At 40.0% G+C, this 15806-nt stretch overlaps 1 long non-coding RNA gene across 1 annotated transcript; it reads left to right on the top strand.

Annotated features, from left to right (window-relative positions):
* Positions 1–9398: 9398 nt before the first annotated feature.
* Positions 9399–14866, top strand: LOC120583364 (uncharacterized). The gene is made up of 2 exons (XR_005647779.1): positions 9399–11706; positions 14266–14866. It is a non-coding gene; the product is annotated as an uncharacterized LOC120583364 (long non-coding RNA).
* Positions 14867–15806: the final 940 nt, after the last annotated feature.

Raw genomic sequence — 15806 nt, 5'->3', positions numbered from 1 at the left:
CAAGGACACTAATTAACTAGAATGCACTGATAGAGCTATACCTGTTGTCAAAACATTGACATGCTTCTGAACTGCTTTGGTAAATAACTACTGTCTTGAGCTTCTCCAGTGCCACCACCCTCCCCCCAAGTCCCATGGTACCACCCGGGTCTCCTAGCTCCTCTCCCAGGACCCCTTGCCCACAATGCAGGTTAATACCTGGCTCAGCAAGGAAACTTTCAGGGGACTGCCTCAGTTCTTTGGTGTCCACTTTAATGGGTGAAGTAGTAACCGTGCCATACAGGTTGAATTATTTTGAATCTCTGTCCTTAATGCAAAAGAGTGTGTGTGTGTGTGTGTGTGTGTGTGATCACACCATACATACTGTGTTTTAATGATTTGTTTTCCTGTTTTGCTTATCTCCCCACACCCCTCTTTCACACTGTACCCCAGGCATCGCCCCAAACCAGGTAATCCTGTGAACCACCTACCAGCTCTCCTTCCATTTTTCACTATGCTGCTTATAAAATCATATACAAATGTGCCTACATATTCATATATGTGCAATTGGATTTGTTTTTGACCGACTTGGTTGAAATTCCTCTCATCTTGTCTCACTCACTGCCCCTCCAGGGAAGCAATGGGACTTCCTGGGCTGATGCGTTGGTGTGGAGGAACTGTGCCTGGCGCAGCATTCCCCTTTCTCTTGGTTAAGAGAAAGGAAGGATGGTGAGGTTCACCCCTGCAGGCCTGCGACAGGAATCAGCTGTATTGGAAACCACCACCACTGGATGGGTCTGAATGGTTCTGAGATGGAGCACTGACCTGCCCGCTCCATTTAGCACTCTAAGCCCCGCCCCCTGGTACAGGTGTTAGTGGGCATTAGGGTGGCATTTCTGTCTCCCTTCACCTGACTCTAATGTCTGCCTTCTAATGTCTTGAAGGGGAGTTATTTATTGGGCTCCCTAAAGCCCCATCTCTGCCATAGACATTGCAAGCTTTATATTGCCAGTGTTGGGTAAAGTAGCATCAAGGACCAACTGAAACGGGACAGTGTCTTCATTGTCACTTTCAGTGTGCCAGCACTCACATGCTCACATGGTTGAACTCTCACCCGGGTGCCCACTCATCCCACCAACCAAGAAGCAAGTCCAGGAAGAGGAATGGAGAGGCCAGTTTCTCACACAGACAGCTGAGCTGCCCTAATGGAAGGGCTGTGAAATGGACAGGAGATCAGATTTTAATCATCAGCTTTAAAAGCAATCACTAGAATAGACTTAATTTGGCCAAGGAGACCCAAGTGCTGTTTCTCGGCATTATAATTTTTTTCCAGCTCCAGAGTGAGTGGAAACTCTAAAAAAGCAAAGTTATCGGGACAACTAAAGTGTTCCATGTCCTGTGCCACTGTGTAGAGGTTCTTCAATTAATCGTACTCCATAAACATGAAGATGGAATCACAGACAAGAGATGGAGAGACATCTCTCCAGTTCACAGTTCCAGAGCTTGCCAAGGCCCAGCAGTGTTCCTGTTTTTGGGAGATAAGAGACTCCTTTACCTAAGTTAGCTCAATGAGTCTAATACGAGGAGGAAACTAGTGGCAATGCTTTCATAAAGAAAAAATAATAAAGAGTGGAGAGATTAGACGAAAGGAATGTTTTATTAATTTCATTAGGAAAATGGAAAGAGTAGAGAGAGAAAGGGAAATGAGTCATTCCAGGATGATGGGATGAAGATATTAAGTCTAATCACCATAAACTGGAAGACTGCTAGGCATCATATATATAATTAGCTTCCAGTGGCTAATTAAGGTTGCATTTTAAGATTGGTACTTTTCATGTCTTAAGAAGTCTTTGCCTACTATAAGGTTTGGGTCTTAGGATAGTAACTAAGAAATCTCAGGAAAATACTGAATTTCAGTAATTCCTTCATAAATACTAAATACAATATTTAAACATATATTAGAGATATATAATATACAATATTAAACATATATACACATATATAAATCAACCAATCTAGTATAATCCAGTCACACTCTATGAAGACGATTTTATAATACCATAATGAGCTAATGAAAAAAGTTGCTTTTAAGTTATATCTTTTCTAATTTATAGCAAACTTGCTTCACTTTAATCTTCAAACAGTCTTCACAGAAGTTCTTTAAATAGTACAGTACACTTAAACGTCTTCATTAGAATTGCCTTTTTATTCACCATTTCAGAAATTCTTCCAGTCAGCAGCTTCTTTGGAAATCCAGAAAGACACCTCCTGAAAATGTAACATGAACCAATCTGCAAAGACTTGATAATTACACAGTCAAATGATTTTGCATTTGCCATACTAAGCAAATTTAGGAAGCAGCGTGGCACAGAGACATGGGTTTTAGAGCCACACAGACTTGTGTTTAGACCCTGGATCCGCCATTTACTAGCTGTGTGACCTTTCACGACTCACTTAAACTTGCTGTATTTTACTTCTCTCATCAGTTTCTTCAGTTATCTATTGTTGTGTAACAAATTTTCCTCAAACTTAGTAGCTCTAAACAGCAAACGTTTATTTTCTCACGTGATTTCTGTGAGTCGAGAATCTGGGAGTGTTTTAGCTGGGTGGTTCTGGCTCAGAGTCTTTCATAAGGTCATTGTCAAGATGCTAGTCAGGGCCAGAGTCATCCGAAGGCTTGACTGGAATTAAAAGATCCACTTCACTCACGTACACAGCTGTTGGCAAGAGGACTCAGTTTCTCTCTACATGGCTTCTCTGTAGGGCTGCTGCGGTGTCTGCATGACATGGCAGCTGGCTTCCCCCAGAGCAAGTGGCCTCAGAGAGAGCAAAGAGAAAGTGCAATCAATGCCTTTTATTATACTGTCAGTTTGGTTGTTTTCTTTCTATTCATAAGAAGTGAGACACTGAGTCAGCTTACATTCAATAGGAGCGGAATTAGTAGGGAGGAGTGGCAAAAAATTTATGTAAAATTTTTTATTGACAACATTGGGGGTAGGAGTTGACTACAAAGGGGCATGAAAGAACTTTGGGGGCCGATGGACTGTACCTTGATTGTGGTAGTGGTTACAAGAGTGTATGTGTTGGCTGGAACTCATACAGTTGTAAAGAGGGTGAATTTTGCTATACGTAAATTATACCTCAAAAAAAACAGTTTTAAAAAATAGACTTTTATGCAGGCACTTTTATGGAGAGGTACAATATCTTTGCGAGTTTTCCTATAATCTGGGTTTTGGATTTCATCCAAACAGTGTTAATTCCTGCAGTATCAACAGAAGATGGTGATAATGAAGTTAACCTCTCTAGGGTGCTATAGATAAAACCTTGCGGTCAATGAGAGTGAGCTGTGTGTGTGTGTGTGTGTTGGTGGGAAGAATAAACACATCAAAGTAAACTACAGTACAGTTTTTGTCATTAAAAGTAAGATGTTTTCACAACTCCGTAAGCATGAAGGAAGATATATTTTCAGAAATAATAAGTCAAGTTACTTTAATGTACGTACTGACTATTTTCGTTGCTTTATTTTTATGCTGAAAAGATCGCTGTATGAATACTGTTTTAAGATCAACAATGGTGCTTAACAGTGGAATTTAAGAGACTAGTATTTTTGTTATAAAACCAATAACAAATATGAAGCAAAACTGGTTTTCCTGGCTGAGACATAGTGCCTGTAACATTATCCTTAGGCAAGACACTAATGCCATTAAGCTTTTGTGAAATTAAAGATTTGCAAGTAACTGTGTGTTTATTGCAGCTCTGGACTTCACTTTCAACAGCTGAGTTCTTGAGAATTCCAATATAAGATGTTGTCAATGAAAGCAAATTGATAGTATTCCATTGTATAAATGCATGACAATTTATTTATCCATTACAAAGTGACAGGAAGGAGTAGCGCACAACCACACACAACACTGTGGGTGACTCTCTCAAACAAAAGTAGCCAGGTACAAATGTGCATGGAAGCCAGGTACAAATGTGCATATCACATGATTCCATTTATGTAAAGTATAACACCTGGAAAAACTAGTCAATTCTGTTACAAGTTGGTAGAGCAGTTCCCTTGCAGAGGGGCTGGGGAAGCCAGCAACTAAAAGAGCATGGTATGGATTTCTCGGTATGGATAATGTTCTGTTTCTTGATCTGGGAGCTGGTGGCACAGGTGTATTCAGTTTGTGATACTCACTGTGCTGTACATTTATGATATGTGTACTTTTATATATGTATGTTATACTTCAATAAAAAGTTTTATAAAAAATAAAAAAGAAATATATGGAACAATTATAGGAGACTTGTGCCCTAAAACAGAAAATTAGGACATTAGTCCACACTTTCGCCATGATCACAGATTGCTCAAGTACTACACACGTGACCATAGAACTGTCCTTTCTGAGAAGACCCTCTTTTCGATCAGGAGACTTTAGGAGGCAACAACTGGGGAGGGGTTAAGGAGCTAAAGAACACCAAATCCAGCGTAGCAATCAAAAAGGTGACACATATCAGAGCCCAATCACCCTTACTTTCTCATTCTAAGGTTTGGAATTTTACACACTAAATCCAGTTGCTTAATTTCTGACCCAGACATTAATGTGTGAAAATCTTTGTGCAGAGCATTTTTGTAGGGCTTAGAAGTTGGAAAATCTGTTTTCTAGTATTTCTCATGATTTCACTGTAAGCAAATTTATCAAACACAATTTTATTCAAGTCCCTTTGCTGAAACCGGTGGGGGAGATAAAAAGATACAGAAAACACAGTCCTTGGCTTCGATAAGCTTGTGATCTAAAGGAAGATAGCTCCACACCATGAAAAGATTAACCAAAAATACATAGCAGTATATAAAGTTTAAGGTGGGTGGCAGGAACTTTGATTAAATGAAGCTATTGGCATGTGAGGTAAACTTACTGTGTTCAGTAAAGGCAGGGAAAGCTTATCAAAGGAGATGGAACTTGAGCTGGAATTTGAAGGAAGGAACTTAAAGGAATAAAGTAGACATGGAAATGTGAGGAGAAATTTCAGAAGACAGTTTAACAATGTAAAGAAAGATGTGAAGGGATCAACACGCAAAGGAGATTTAACTAGGATTGCATTGTGGCTCCATCTCTGAGAAAGCATTCAGAGAAACTGTCCAGCATTAAAAGTAATTCAAATCTTTACTGGAATCTTTCAAAGTCTGTCCACAGGGATCCATCCAACTGGTAATCCTTAGCACCACTTTTTAAAATATTCTTTTCTACATTCCTTGAGATCTAATATCTCACATATTGCAGTTGTAACTAGATCAGAGGTTGGCAAACTTTTTCTTTAAAGGGCCGGATAGTAAATATTTTAGATGTTCATGGGCCAGACAGTCTCTGCCACAACTACTCAACTCTGCAGTTGTAGCACAAATGCAAACGTAGACAATATGCAAAGGATGGATGTGGCTGTGTTCCAATAAAACTTTACTTACAATAACAAAGCAGGCTAAATTTAGCCTGCAGGTTATAGTTTGCTTAGCTCTGAATGAGACTCATCCGATATCCCACAGACCACTCCTCCTCACAACACAAATGTGTCCTTTTCATTTTTCTCCTCACCCTTCCATGCTTTGCTGTTTCTCTCTCACAATTAAATTTTATTCTTTCTGATGCCAATCCTTGCTCTGTGATAAGAATCGGAGTCAATGGGTACAGAAAGAAAAGGCACCCTGGACATGCTGAGGAACTATGGATGGATTCTTTCTAACCAGGGAGAATGAGTCAATCCAAATGATATTTTAAGAAAATTAATCTGGCAGCACTGTGTAGGATGAATTGTTGTGGTATAACAGAAAGCAAAGAGACCAATTAGGAAGTTATTGCAAAGAATTTATGCAATAGATGTGGAGTCTAAGCTAGAATGTCAGCTAGGAATGGAAAGAAGTTATGCGTGTGAAACAAAATGTGGTTCAAAGACTGGAATCCACAACCAATTAAATGCAAGAGAAGAAGGCAGAGGAGGAGTCAAAGATAATAAGTAAAAGATTACTGAGACACAGAGACTAAGTAGGAAAATATTTGCATTGTTTTTGTCTGCTTTTGCATTCTCCCTACTCCTCACCCTCAGGTTTCTTAGCTCTCCTTTCCCTTCCTTTCCATTCCCACTTCATACAATTTTCCTGGCTGACATGATTCAAATTCATAGCTTTGATTATGAGTTCTCAGCTGACAAATCTGTTATCTCTAGCCCAAATGTCTCTGGTGAGCTACAGACTCATTTATTTAACTCCCTATTTGACGTTTCCAGAAGGAACCATAGATCCTCAACTCAGGGTCCAGGCAAGGTTGATTTCGAGCCAGTAATTTAGCCTATTACTGTTTTATGGATGCAGGCAACAGAAACAAGACTCTTGGTTCAAAGACAAAGGTCCTTATTACTCACAGCACAGCGAGTAGCATGAGCATAGAGATGTCGATATCAGTACCCTTACACCCCAAGCCCCACAAGGGTGAAAAGGATGGCCAGGTGACATGCCTGCACACGCAGTGGATTATGTGACAGGAAAGAGACACTGAACTTTAGGAACCTGTTGTTTTCTTGCAAGCACTGAGCAAGGCTACTCCTTGTCCTGGCAGGAGACCCTTAAGGTAACTCACTGCAAAACCAAGCCTGAGAATGGCACAGGTAAAGAACAGTTAGGGCTTAGCATACTCAGCAAGCTGTGGAGGCATGAGACAGATCCAGGAAAGATTGTCTGTTCCAACAGCATGTCCAAAGAGAATTCCCCAACTTCTTCCTTAGACCTGCTCTTCTGTTTTCAGTCTTGGTGAAAGTCACCATCTTTTTTCTACCCCAATCACCTAAACCAGAAACTGGCAACTGTCTCAGGCTCTACCTTGTTACTTACTCCCCAGATCCAATTAGCCACTGTATTCATTTCCTGTGGCTTCTGTAACAAATTAAAACAACAGAAATTTATTCTCTCACAATTCTGGAGGTCAGATGTCTGAAATTAAAGTGTTGAGATCTCTGATCCCTCCAAAGGCTGTAGGGGAGAACCTGTCTCTTGCCTCTTGCAGCTTCTGGTGGCTTCAGGAGTTCCCTGCGTTGTGGTCACATTACTCTCATCTTTGCCTCTGTGGATATATTGCCTCCTCCTTCTCTTCAGTCAAATCTCCTTCTGCCTCTTTCTCATGACATTTTCTCATGTCATTGGATTTAGAGCCCACATGGATAATCTTAATAACCATCTCCTTGAAAATCTTTGACGTAATCACATAATTTCCCATATGGTTTTTTTTGTTGGTTTTGTTTGGCCATATAAGGTAATATTTAGAAATTCTTGGGATTAGAATGTAGACATATCTTTTTGGCTCAGTCTACTACAGTCACTAAGTTCTCTAAAGGTTTTAGCATAGTCATTTTTATGCAATAAATATAAGTTGAATTTAGGAGCTATCTACATAGAAGTAATGGTTAAAGTGATGAACATGTAGCTAGTGAACAGTTAAGCCAGATTCAAACCTGGGCTGTATGATGCCAAAGTTCATGTTTTTAACCACTAACCTATACTGTCACCTTTTTGTCCTTTTTTAAATGTTAGTCGTCAATATGTTCAAAAGTCAGCAACTATAGAAAGGAACCACAGGCCTTATTGGCACCGATATCCCCCAGGTCCTTGAGTTGGCAAGGATTCCATGGACATAAGCCCTTTGTACCACCACCACCCCAAAAATGATTCCCCCTACTAAAAAATTAATATGGTGCATGGATGACCTGCAGCCGAGCAACCAGAAAGCTGAATTCTTTTTTGACAGTTCCTTTTGGTTGGCAGTTCAGTGCTCAGAGTTTCAGCCTGGGGAGTAAATATGACCTTGACAGTCATCTGCCTTCCCAGTGAGTTCTCTGAAGGGGGTTGGTGCAGTCTAGTGAGAATCAGCCCTGATCAGGGTCATTCATAATCAGCTTCTCATTTCACAAAGAATCTCTGTCCTACAGGCCTAATGAGAACACAGAACCATAAATCCTTAAGATATATGAAGCACTTTATATTTCAGAAGCACTTAGCTAAAATTAATTACCCAATTAATCTCCAAGGATGATGACCAAATGATTCCTTTCAAAAATTATCATTATTTATTAACAGATTAGAAAGTTGATGAAGATATTTTGCAAGAATTTCCACAGGAGAAATTGGAGACATCGAGGAACCAAATTCCAGTCCCTTTAAGGTCGCTAAATGGAAAAGCAAGAGAACCAGACTCACTGGAGCAAGGAGGGCCCATGGAGGAGGAACGCTGGGGTCTGCCCAGCTCTCTGTGCGAAAGTCGTGAAGTAACTAAACCCCTCAAGGTTTCTATTTCTCTGTCAAACGCAGCACTGCAATTCTGCCCCTGTTTCTTTGCTAAGCTGATAAGGTGTCGAAGTCTTCATGGAAATGAAAATGTTTTATTTTGGGAATGTTGATTGACTTACATATTAAGTTAATTTGAAATAAATTATAATTGAGCAAGAATGTTTTCTTCCCCCCAAGGCAGGGCCACAGGGGGCTAGTTTATCACAGCTAAATATCTATATATTTTTGTCCTTTTTTCCATAAAGAAAATGAAAACACATACACAAAGAACGCTTTTAAACCATAGATCCCTTAACTATTATTTATTACGTAACTGGCTTTGCTTGTGATACTTTGCAGTTGAGAATACAGGATCTGGAACCAGATGGCAGGATTTGAATCTCACTCACTACCCAGATGACTTTGGTTAAGTTATGTGCCTTTTCCATAATATGGGCATCATGATAGTATCTGCCATACAGTGTCATTTTGAGGACTGAATGATCAATATAGGTAAAAACACTTAGTCGGGTTCCAGGTACATGGTAGGTGCCCAGTAAATGATCATTAAGGAATGGGAAATTTTAATACAGCAACACGAAGACATGAATGTGTCCATGTTTCTGTCTCCACAGCCTTTAACCAGATGTGTACTGACCGAACGTCCAACAAACTCACTAATCCCCTCAAATCTCTCTACCCGTTCCCTGACTCCACTATGCTTGCGTGTCTTTCTCTGTCTCTCTGTTGATCTATCTCCCTCTCTTCTCTCTACTTCCCTTTTTCATTTTTATCCACCTCTTCTGTTTCTTCACCATCCAAGACAGTGAAGGACCCTACAATTGGCTGGGTCAGCTTGTGAGAAATATTTTTGTCTCTTGAAGTATCAGAAAAAAAACCAGCTCTGTGAAGGCCTCTAAATGCACTCTCCTCACTGAGCTGACTCTGTGACTGTACCTCTACCCAACTTTTTATATTGTCTCTGTGTCTACTTAACTTTCTTTTTTCCACCTCTATCTGCCTCTCTGAATCTGTTTCTTTCTGATTCTCTTCTTGTCTCTTGGTCTACATATCTTTATTTTTCTCTGTATTTCTCTATCGCTATCTCCTGGTTTGTGTTTGTGTGTGTGTGTGTGTGTGTGTGTGTGTGTGTGTGTTCCATAGCTGTGTGTGTCCCTTTATCTGTGGAGAGTGAACTCCCCGGGCTCCCTGAAGACCTTCTGGTGGAAAAGAAGATGGGGAGAGACCTCAGATCCATCGTGCCTTTCCCTACACTGGGATATGACTGAGAGGACTGTTTTCTCAAAGTAGAGTAACTGTCAACACGACCTGGTAGCTAGTTCTGGAAGTCCAGGGAGTCAGTTCCCTCTTGATAGCCCCTGAAGGAGCAGAGGCTTTAAGCAATGTGTCTCTGAGCAGATGTCTAGTAGAACAGATATGATGATGATTCTAATCAAGAAAACTTACATGAAAGTTAACTGGGCACATATTTAATGATACACATGATTATGATTGTACTGCATGGTAATTAAGCATAAATGGTAAAGGGCCTATTTAAATGACTGTAATTAGTATTACTTTTTCACAGCTAAGCCAAATTTCATTTCCCCTTTCTACATTGCTAATTCGCCAGCATCTGTAATCAGTGTCAATGTTGATAATTTCTTGATATCACATACTGTTTAATCCTCACATCCCATGAACATACACAGATCCAAGCACACATGGACACACACACACACACACACACACACACACACACAGACAAAGAGTGAGCCTGAACTCTCTAAAATGAGGAATCTTTTGTCCCTGGCTCGCCTACTCCCAACTGCAAGGCAGAGGTTTACACTGCTCCACCTATCAATCCCCACTTTGTTTCTCTCCTTCTTGGCCCTGGAATAATTGAGGTCTGTTTAGAGGGGCTTGACCACTGACTGATTTCATCTGTGAATTTCCTTGTTTGGGGGGAGGAATGGGGTGAAAACATACAGATGAGCAGGTTTTAGTACCTTCATAATGATCACTATCATCTTCATCAACACAAAAAAAATGATAGTGATTAAATTTTAATATATTTCACATACAATGGTGTATTCTTTACACATATAATTCCTTTAAATTTTGATGTAGGTGTTATTCTTCATTTCTCAAATAAGAAAACTGGGCCTTACTGAGGTTAAGTATTTGCCCAAGGTCATGGAGTAAGTAAGTGGGAAGTCAGCATTCAAAGTCTAAGGATTTTGACTTTAAAGTCCATGATATGTAACCAACTTGTTCTTCTAGCAAAATATTAATGTAAGAACAGATATGTCTTTCCCCTCAATCTTATTTTTTTCCACTGGTAACTATGTTTGTAAGGTAGATCTGTCCTATTGCTGTAGGAAAGAAGGGATAATGGGCACAGGACACTTGAAAGAGGTTTTGCTGCCAAAAACCGAAGAGAGAAAAGAATGAAGAGGCACAGAGCACAGCCAATGTTGAGATGTTTATTAAAACCAAACTCGTTCTTCTTCATAAGTGACCATGGTGATCATTTAGAAAGTTTTAAGGATTTCAAAAGAAGAAATCTGGGCATTTAGGCTGTGCCCAGCCTTTCAGTGATTCTACTCGGGGGGCTGCTCCCAGGAGAAGCTTTCACCTCTGCTACTGGGTTTGCTGTTCACACCAATTAGGCAAAGATTTCTGAGTGGTCCTCCCCTAGGCAGTGCCCCCTAAAGGCAAAGTTAAGCCATTCACCTGGAAGAAAGAAAAAGAGGGTTTCACGGACACAAATGGAGAGAAGGGGCAGGGACTGCCCTGCCTGGGCTAGGTAGAGGCTACTCCCTCCTTTCAGGAGCTGCTCCTCCCCCTGCACTAGCTTTTGGGTTGGCCTGGAAGCAGCCTCTTCATTCTTGACCCTATTCCTGGACCACAGTGAGTGATCCAGGGTTAGGCATAACATTTCAACCCAGATTAATAAAAACCCTTACCTAAGATTTAACCAACTGCATGTGGGGAAAGGGTCTCTATGGTCTAAGGACTGAAAAGTTTCCACTGTGGCCCTCCATGTCCCTGTTCACTGTAGCTTTGCTCCCTCACAAGACCTCAGCCCCTCACAATTTCTCCCATTCTTCTTGGTAGAAAAGAATTGTCCAAACGATCACAGCTAATTAGTCACAATAATTTCTCCCTTTTCTGAGAACTATCTTTGAACAAATATTCTTAAAACTAGCTGAACTTCAGCTGACCCCGCCCGCCGAAGCCCTATAAAAAATTCCACCCTCCTTCCCAAGTTAGAAGGCTCCTCATGCTGACAGTTTTGAAAAAAGACTTATGCTAATGGTGCTCTTGTTTTTTTCCACAAAGGATATGAGTAAGAGATGCTGAGATACTAGCAGCCTGTAGGTCAAGTCTTGTGGAGAAGGCAGCCTGGGAGAATGAAATTAACATGGGAACAGGTGAAGAGATAAGTGCTGGGAGAGGGAGAGAGAGAGAGTAGAGAGAGAGAGAGAGAGAGAGAGAGACATCCAATGGTGTTTATTTTTCCATCCTGTTTCTCTAAGGCCAGCACAACATCTGTTATTACCATTTTTTTTGTTATATAAGTGAACTAGTTAAAATGTAAGATAAAAAAAGAGAATCACAGCAGTCCTCAAATTGGGCTGTGCACGCATATAATTTTTTTATAACTCCATACCGAAATAAACCCAAATCTAGATCCTCTGTATTCCAGAAATGAGGGTCAACATTATCTTGCCCTTTTAAGGAGTTCATTTAACTAGTTTCCTCTGGGTACATGATCAGTCAGAAACTCTAGTTTCTACCCTCGCCCTTTGCCAGCCCTACTTTTGGGAATGAACTAAGATGCTAGAGAATCATAATACTAAATGGTAATTTTTAAAAATCATAACTCCCATACAAATATAAATTGAATGTGTCAAAGTTTTCTTTTTTTTTTATTTCACTCGCTATTTAATAAGGAAACCAGTAAGAAGTAAAAAACTAATTCAAAGAAGAATCCAAAGGAAAAACACATATATAGGCAATCAAGAATTCTGAGTTGAATTTGCTGACCAATGCAAAACTGGCCTCTTCCATAGAGTGGAAATTGATGCACCTTCATTGGACAAAATTTGTTTGTATTTCTAAGAATGGGAATTAGTTGCATCACCATCAGCCTTCTACAAATTAACTTCGATTTCTTCAGACTTGCAAAATAGTCAGATAGTTTTGAAAGACACAGATCCCTGTGGAATCAGATAACCCCAGAAAGGTCTCTTCTCCAGAGATTCTGCCAAGAATTTCATCTGTACAATCTGATCCTCTACACAGGATCTACGGACTAGTTAAAATAGAAGTGAGATTTGAATAACTGAATTTGAGAAATTTCCTGCCAAATATGACACAATAAATTGCTGCCAACCTAAAATTATTCTTCTATTTTCATACAGTCCCCAAATCCAATTCATGGGCATTGTGACAACACAAAAACCATCTAAATTTCCAGCTTTCTCCGTTAATTTTAATTAGGGCAATTTATCCAGGCTCTTTGGGAAACTCTGTCACAAGCCTTGGTACCCCACCTTGAAATGCACATGCAGATGGAGTGCTATCTCAGAAACTAAGGTTTCCATGGGAAGGGGGAATAGGTTTAGGATTTCAAAGACAGACAAAACAGAATATCTGAATATGAACTTACAACTCCAATTAGGAAAGCCTGAATATCATAAAGAAAATACTTAAAACCAGTACCCTATTATCTGGCCCTCACCTGCCTCTTGGACACATAATACTTACATTTAAATAGCTCACCTTGACTTTCTATATCAGGAAGCATGATGCACACTTTTGATTCGGTAAGGAAGCAAGAAATAAAAATACTCATGGCTTGGTGAGATTGCTCCTCAGAGCTCATGGTGGATTTATTTACTCCTTACTGAGAGAAAAAAAAATGGTTAAATAAAGTAAATTGAACACCTCAAAAGCAGGCGGAAGATCAACCTCTTAGTGTACCCCTTAATAGTTGTGAGAGAGGTGGAGACAGAAGCCGAGAGTCAGTAATTGCAAAGGCAAAGCCAAAGGAAGTTTTGATACAGGCCCAGGTGAAGGAACACTTGGTGAAGAAGACTGAGAGGAGTCATACAGATGTGGTCCATTTATCTTGCTTTCCTCTTGGTCTAGGATAGTGCTCCCTCTGGAGTTTAAATACCAACGTTGGTCCAGCAGTACAATACTAGATTAAGTCTTTCATCCATCTTCATTCATGAATATACTAAACACATGTTGGCTATCATCTTGGTATTCCTAAGTCCTCAAGTCTATGTAGTTGCTTGTATATTTAATGCTTAAATAAAAATGGCTGAGTCCCTATCCTACGTTCTGTGGAGAGTTTAGTGCCTTTCCCAAGATTTCTGCAAGCCCAAGCTGCTTCCATTGCTGTGCTCACTCGTTGCTCAGATTTCCTTGTCCCACTAAATTCTTGATCCACTTCACATTCCACTTCCTATGGTCCTTCTCTTCTCTTCATCCATTGTCAACTTACAAGAGAAAAACAGCACATTTCTCTGATCTCTTCACCAATGCAAGAAGTTCACGTGGTGCAGGCATTTACTGAAGCGTGATAGTTTTGCAACGCCGAGCAGTATAGAAGATAATGTAAAAGATAATGCTTCTTCTTAAAACTGGGGGAAAAAAAAAAGATGAAGTAAATGTGGTAAAAAGAAGTTATTAAAGTCTAAAACTAGATGGTTACAAATTTTAAGTCACAAAGTTTTCATAATAAGAGTTTTTAAAAAATATACTAATCATGGGGTCACGGGAGATATTTTGCTGTCTGTATTAGGATAAGAGTAAGATTGTCATAACAAAGCATCCTCTAAATACAGGGAGTAACAATACAGAAATGTATTTCACTCTCACATAACAGTCTTGAGGGGAGTGGTTGGGTTGGTGGGAGGACTCCACCTGGTCATGCGGGGATCTAAAATCATTCCATTTGTTTCCCTGCCTTCCCCTAGGGCCTTGTCCTTGACTGCATAGTCACAGTTGGCTTCGAACAAGTCCAAGTTTCCAATCACAGACAACACAAAGGGTGGAAATGCACCGAAAAGTCATTCCCTATAACGCTTTCTTTCACATTCCATAGTTTATGACCACACCTAGTCACAAGGGTGACTGGGAAACACAGCCTCTAGGCGACCATATGTCCGACCAAACTCTACTATTCTGCGAGAAGACAAGATACCTCGCAGACTCACCACACTGTGTGTCTCCCTCCACAGCATCCCTGGCCTCCCTCCATGGGATGGGGGCTTCCGCATTCCCTCACCCACCCCTTGGTCTCAATTTTCCAATCTATATCTGATACCAGTTTGTTATCAGCTGAATTGTGTCACCCCCTAAATTCATATGCCGAATCTTAACCCCCCAGTACCTCAGAATGTGACTGTATTTGGAAATAGGGTCTTTAGTTTTTTAAGTTTTATTGAGATGTAATTGACATACTACGAAAAAACTGAACATGTTTAATGTATGCAACTTGATGAGTTTGAACAGATGCGTACACAAATGAAACCATCACCATGATTAAGGTAATAAACTTATCCATTTCTTCCAAAAGTTTCCTCCTGCTCCCCTCTATGTGTGTTAAGAACATGTAATTTGAAATCTACCCTCTTAACAGTTTTCAGTGTATATCACAGTATTGATAGTTATAGGCATTGTGTTGTACAGCAGATCTCTAGAATTTATTTATTTTTATAACTAAAAATTTATACCTACTGGACAACTTCCCGTTGCCTCCTCCCCCAAGCCCTGGTAATGACCATTCTACTCTCTGCTTTTATGAGTCTGACTATTTTAGATACCTTATAGAAGTGGGATCATAATAAGATATCACCTCACACCTGTTAGGATGACTATTATCAAAAAAAATAAAAGACAACAAGTGTTATTGAGGATGTGGAGAAATCAAAACGCTTCTATATTGTTGGTGGAAAAGTAAAATAGTGCAGCTGTTACAGAAAACAGTACGGATGTTCCTCAAAAAATTAAAAATGAACTACCATAGGATCCAGAAATCCCACTTCTGGGTATACATCCAAAAGAATTGGTATCAGGGTTTCAGAGAGATGCCTGCACTCCCACGTTCCTTGCGGCACTATTCTCAATAACCAAAATATAGAAACAACCTAACTGTCCACTGACGGATGAAGGCATTAAGAAAATATACATACCATGGAATTATTCAGCCTTGAAAAAGAAGGAAATCCTATAATACGTAACAACCAAATCCAGGTTCATATGGAGGAACCCGGAGGACATCATGCTAAGTGAAATGTGCCAGTCGCAGAAGAATACAGGGTCTTTAAATAGGTAATTGAGTTAAAATGGGTCCTAATTCAATATGACTGGTGTCCTTATAAGAAGAGATTAGGACACACACGCACATAAAGGAAAGACCATGGGAAGAACAGGGAGAAGGCAGCCATCTACAAGCTGAAGAAAGAGGCCTCAGAAGAAACCAGCCCTGCCACTACCTTGATCTTGGACTCCTAAC

This window comes from Pteropus medius, unplaced genomic scaffold (genome assembly GCF_902729225.1).
Source record: "Pteropus medius unplaced genomic scaffold, Ma_sr-lr_union100, whole genome shotgun sequence".
NCBI classification, from domain to species: domain Eukaryota; kingdom Metazoa; phylum Chordata; class Mammalia; order Chiroptera; family Pteropodidae; genus Pteropus; species Pteropus medius.
Note: the sequence above shows the minus strand (reverse complement) of the source record. Positions and strands in the feature narration are given on the sequence as shown.